Source organism: Aulonocara stuartgranti (assembly GCF_965226115.1).
Source record: "Aulonocara stuartgranti genome assembly, chromosome: 22".
NCBI classification, from domain to species: Eukaryota; Metazoa; Chordata; class Actinopteri; order Cichliformes; family Cichlidae; genus Aulonocara; species Aulonocara stuartgranti.
This window is the reverse complement of record NC_138957.1, coordinates 30,727,938-30,734,029: the sequence shown is the minus strand read 5'-3', so window position 1 is coordinate 30,734,029 and position 6,092 is coordinate 30,727,938. Positions and strand designations below refer to the sequence as shown.

Sequence of the window (6,092 nt, the reverse complement as noted above, 5' to 3'; positions counted from 1 at the left end):
TAAAGTAGACAGTGAATAATTTTTTTTTGTAAATGTGTTTTTATATTTATATATATTAATTATTATATTGATGAATTAATTCATTACTGCCATTGTTTGTATTGGCAAAATTTAGTAGATGACATACCAATATATGTGGACAGCCCGTTCTCATTCCCGACGTGTAACATACCGACCATTAGTCGCGCTCCGAGGTGTCCCATAGACACGTGAAAGGTAACCTTCCGCATCTATTTGATACGCGCCGGATTGTGGATGACATCCAATAGAATGACGCTCCCGGTGTAATACACGTTCCAGCTGTGTATTCCAGCCATAACCCTAACCTTAATCCTAACCCGTATCATAACCTAATCGTGTTAGATAGTGTTTTCCAAAGCAATTACAGTAAAATAAACATACACGTGTAGATTGATTCGAAATGGTTCTCATGTTTCCTCATTTTTCCGAACAAGTAACACAGGGACATGTTGGGTGGCCAAAAGCGTAACATACTGACGATTTGTCACCTATAGTGTAACATTTTACACTTTGAGAGTGAGAATGTGTTGATGTGGATTCTTAATATGAAATTATAGTTTACATACAAATAATCCTTACAGTCTGAAAATTACAGCACAAATATCCTGTCACATTTGATCTCTGTGAGGTCAGAGGTCAAATTTACAAATTAGTACCTCTTATCTGTGACCTACTCCTACATAAGGTTTGTGTAATCAGAGTAAAACGCCTGTGCAATGTTTTAATACAATAGTTGCTACTAAAATCTTTGATTTGAAAGGAATGACAAACAAACACGTTCAGTCTAAGCTGAAAATGTATACATTTGTGTGACAATGAAAACACGCAGAATTCACAATATAATCTTTTTTGGATCTTTTTATTGATTAAAAATACATTTAGAGTGCCCAATACGATAAGTTGTGTATTAGATGGCACAAAACAAAACCCCAATAATTTGACAATTCCCTCTGAGCAAGCACGAGGCGACGGTGGGGAGTAAAAACTTCCTTTTAACAGGGAGAAAACTCCGGCAGAACCAGGCTCAGTGAGGAACGGCCATCTGCCTCGACCGGTCAAGGGTTTTTAAAATGACTCGATTAGATGTTAAATAAATTGAAACTGAAAATGCTACGTCCAGATGAACAGAATCTACTTTTAGGATCTTACATAACAGTAACCAAGTATTTTCTGCCTGCGATCCATACAGCATGACCCGCACAGAGAAAGAAGCTTGTCATGAAATGTTCACTTTCCAATACAGTGATGGCATGCTCCTTGAAAAGCTTTATAATTATATCATCTGCATATTCATGGTCTAATTCCATGAATGTCAGTATGACATCTGGCTCTTTCCATTTGTGTATTAAAGAGCTGTAAACCATATCACTGTCACGGTTTGGCATGGCAAACCGTGGGGGTTGTGGGGAAGGAGGACCCAGGTGCGGTGCTCTATGTACAAGCAGTACGTTTATTTACAGTGTGTGGAAATAACAACAATAAATCCCCGTGGTTTCCCCTGACTCCCGTGTCGTGTCTCTCCGTGACCAGTCCGTGTCTCAGTGCTCTCCGCTCCCGTGTCTCAGCACTCCTCGTGCTGGCTGCTATCTGGCGCTCCACACTTCTCCTGGGGACACAATAGACGCAGCCGTCAGGACACATAACCGCGGGCATACATACACTAACTCAGTTCAAATGGATGACTAACGTGGAGACTCACGCAATGATCCCACGTCGGTGGGAGCTCCAAGACTCTCCTAAGTAGCACCCCCGACGAGGCCTGACCAGCAGCAGGTGTGTGGCTTCGGGTGTGGCCAGACCATCAGCAGGGCCACACCCACCAGGCCTGAAGGCACCCACTGAAACACATATACACACACGCAAACAGGGAGAAGGACAGCAACACCAAATATACATACAATAATAATAATAATAATATAATTCATAACTGCTCAGGGACCCTGACAATCACTGATGAATATCACATTATCAACTTTGATCTTTTTAAGTCTAGGCCAGAGTTTTATGAACAGCCGTTGGGTGATGGCATCAACTTTTTCAGTAGAGGAAGGTGAACTGGCATTTTTATTGACACGTGTCACCACCTTCTTGATGCAGGCTTCCACAGATAACCTGTAATTTTCAGCCTCTTCAGCATCACACAGGGCTGGATTCTGCATAGTGTCGATCAGGTGATTTTTAATGATATCGACCGTCAGTTTTCTCAACACTGGGTCCTCGTCGTTCAGTAACATCAGTAAATGTTTTTTCTTAACAGAATGTTTTCTGACGTAGCTCTTGGTAAATGGCCCTGTCCAGATCTTTCAGTTTTTTTTCATGTATATGCAGATCTTTGATCCTGTTGTCAGACAACATGTGTTTTTTTGTGTGTCCCGTTTGGATCTTTAGCCATAAGAATTGTTGTCTTAAGGCCAAGAAAGATGCCAAGCGGATTTATTTTACCAAGTGGATCATCATGGCCTTGCCATATTGGTCCATTTGATTGACCTTTATTATAATTACAACACGTGTTTTAACAGATACCTGTGGAGTTTTTTAGAAGGTCTGTAGTGCGAATTATTTTCAACACGTGTGAGCACAGCATCAATGAGTGCGCTCACATGTTCCTCTTCATCATCATCATAATCGCTGACACTAATGCCAGATGATGATTTTTTCCTCCACTATTGGAAATATATTACTTTTAAATTCTTCTAAACGTGTTTCAGACATGGCTTTAGTTTCTTTGTCCTCGTCATCCTCGGCTCTAACGCACCACGAGAAGAACCTTGCCAGCAGGTTTTTAACGGAAGTGGTGATCTTCAAATATGGAAATGATCACCTCTAGGTACGGCTGACCTACGGCTAGCGCAATGATCACGAGATCAGGGCTAATGTCCAGCCGCTTTGTTATGTCTTTAAAAATCACCTTTTCAAGTTTTTTAATCCCCCTGTGTGTGATTTTGAGAGGCTTTTGCTCAACTTGTGACCACAGAGCTGTGAAGAGGCGCTGCTGAATCATGTCAGATGGCGACACCTTTGCGTCTTTGGAGGCACGTGAAAAATCTTAATTGCCCATTGTTTTTGGAAAAATCTAAATTGCCCATAGGTATGAGTGAATGTGAGTACGAATGTTTAGCCCTGTGACAGACTAGCGACCTGTCCAGGGCGTACCCTGCCTCTCGCCCTGAGATAGCTGCCATAGGCTCCAGCACCCCCTGCGACCCTGAAAAGGAAAAGCGGAAGTTAGGGGTGGGCAACTCCAGGCCTCGAGGGCCGGTGTCCCTGCAGGTTTTAGATGTGTCCTTGAACCAACACAGCTGATATAAATGGCTAAATTAGCTCCTGAAAATGTCCTGAAGTTCTCCAGAGGCCTGGTAACGAACTAATCATGCAATTCAGGTGTGTTGACCCAAGGCGAGATCTAAAACCTGCAGGACACCGGCCCTCGGGGCCTGGATTTGCCCACCCCTGGCGTAAGTGAATCGATGGATAGATACATACACATATACACTGTGCTAACAATTCAAGAAACATTTGGAATATTTTATATCCCTCCCCTCTTTGTCCCTTTTCCCTATGTCCTTGTAGTACTTCTATTTTGTGCCCACAGAGCTGTGAAGAGGCGCTGCTTAATCTGCAACAGCATCCTGCCATGCGATTGAATTCGTCCCTAACCTTTGGGAACCCTCACATAAATTTTATCGAATGGAAAAAGGTTAGCTTTCATCCTCCAGCTTCACTGTGTTTATGTTATGCTAACATAGCTGTATCGCTAGTGATCTCGTAGTACATCATTATGTACCAGCTAGTCCAACCTCAGTAACCCAAAAAAAAAAAAAAAGTCACTGCTGTTTAGTTTTCTGTCTTCATTTATGTTGGAAGTGATAGCAGAGCTGTACGTTTAAATTTTTTCAAAACGTCTCTCAGTCAGAACATTATATATTATGTTTAGGTGGCCCTTTCGAGATTTTTTTCCATTGATGTGCAGATCTTTGATTGTGTCGTCAGACAACAGGTGTTTCGTCAAAGATACCTGTGGAGTTTTTTTTTTAGAAGGTTTGTAGTGCGATTTCTTTGTAGCCCGTGTGAGCACAGCATCAACACTGTAAAATTAATAAATACAAAAATAAAAAATTGTTGCGAAAACTTAAACTCAAGGCAACCCACTGCATTTAGATTTTTAGGTTCTGATGGATAACTTAGTTGAAGCAACTTTTCTCCTAAACTTGAAACCTAACATTTTGTTTTAAAAACGCATTTAGTGTTGCTAAAAAAAATTTTTTTTATATCAATTTGGGAACTTCAGGTTCATGCACAAGTTTTGCAAACAAAGTTATATGGTACTATTTACCTAAAAATGCAGCCAAGGCCTCAGGCATTTTTTATATAACCATCTAAATCTATTTACAGAACAATCAGGTGTTCTGCAGCAAATAAGAAGGCACACAAATTATTTGTGCCGGTCCAAAAAAAAAAAAAGAAAAGAAAAAAAAGTTTGTGTTCAGTATAAGACAGAAGAGAACAGCACAGGCCTAAACCCTGCAGGTCTGACAACAGGAGGTGTATCAGTCCTGTTTTCCCTGTGGGAACAGCGTTTACACTAGAATCTGCTTTTGATGGCTTTTTTGGAGCAAATGTGACATTCAGCAGTATAACTGACACAATACAAAACAATAACTACACTACACACCAACTCTAGCCTCCAAAAACGCTAAACATCACTAATGTCTCACATATGAAAACTTGCGTTCTCTTTCTTTTGCTCGCCGCTTTCCGTCGCGGGTGTCACTCCTAAAACTGCACCTTCTCCCTAAACAACCAAGTGCCGCATGTTGCCATATCATTTTTTTGATTGGCTGACATGGTAAATTCTAACACCAATCCGGTTGTTCAGTCTGACGTCACTAGCCGTGTCTGGACCTAAACTTCATACATAAGGCGCACCGGATTATAAGGCGCACTGTCAGTTTTTGAGAAAATTAAAGGATTTTGAGTGCGCCTTATGGTCTGAAAATTACAGTACAAATATCCTGTCACATTTGATCTCTGTGAGGTCAGAGGTCAAATTTACAAATTAGTACCTCTTATCTGTGACCTACTCCTACATGAAGTTTGTGTAATCAGAGTAAGTCGCCTGTGCAATGTTTTTGTTGACTAACGTGGAGACTCACGAAATGATCCCGCGTCGGTGGGAGCTCCAAGACTCTCCCAAGTAGCTCCCCCGACGAGGCCTGACCAGCAGCAAGTGTGTGGCTTCGGGTGTGGCCAGACCATCAGCAGGGCCACACCCACCAGGCCTGAAGGCACCCACTGAAACACATATATACACACACACACACACACACACACACACACACACACACACGCAAACAGGGAGAAGGACAGCAACACCAAATATACATACAATAATAATAATAATAATATAATTCATAACTGCTCAGGGACCCTGACAATCACCGATGAACATCACATTATCAACTTTGATCTTTTTAAGTCTAGGCCAGAGTTTTATGAACAGCCGTTGGGTGATGGCATCAACTTTTTCAGTAGAGGAAGGTGAACTGGCATTTTTATTGACACGTGTCACCACCTTCTTGATACAGGCTTCCACAGATAACCTGTAATTTTCAGCCTCTTCAGCATCACACAGGGCTGGATTCTGCATAGTGTCGATCAGGTGATTTTTAATGATATCGACCGTCAGTTTTCTCAACACTGGGTCCTCGTTGTTCAGTAACATCAGTAAATGTTTTTCTTTACAGAATGTTTTCTGACGTAGCTCTTTGTAAATGGCCCGGTCCAGATCTTTCAGGTTTTTTTTATGTATATGCAAATCTTTGATACTGTTGTCAGACAACACGTGTTTTGTTTTTGTTTTTTTCTTGTGTCCCGTTTGGATCTTTAGCCATCAGAATTGTTGTCTTAAGGCCAAGAAAGATGCCAAACGGATTTATTTTACCAAGTGGATCATCATGGCCTTGCCATATTGGTCCATTTGATTGACCTTTATTATAATTACTTAAATAAATTGAAACTGAAAATCCTGCATCCAGATAAACAAAATCTACTTTTAGGGACTTACACAACAG

General features: G+C 41.2%; 1 long non-coding RNA gene across 1 annotated transcript; it reads right to left on the bottom strand.

The window, feature by feature from the left end:
* Positions 1 to 1,607: 1,607 nt before the first annotated feature.
* Positions 1,608 to 5,265, bottom strand: LOC309698766. Its single transcript, XR_014274174.1, has 3 exons — positions 5,175 to 5,265; positions 1,721 to 3,226; positions 1,608 to 1,627 (listed from the first exon to the last, which is right to left on the bottom strand). It is a non-coding gene; the product is annotated as an uncharacterized lncRNA (long non-coding RNA).
* Between the last annotated feature and the right edge of the window lie 827 nt (positions 5,266 to 6,092).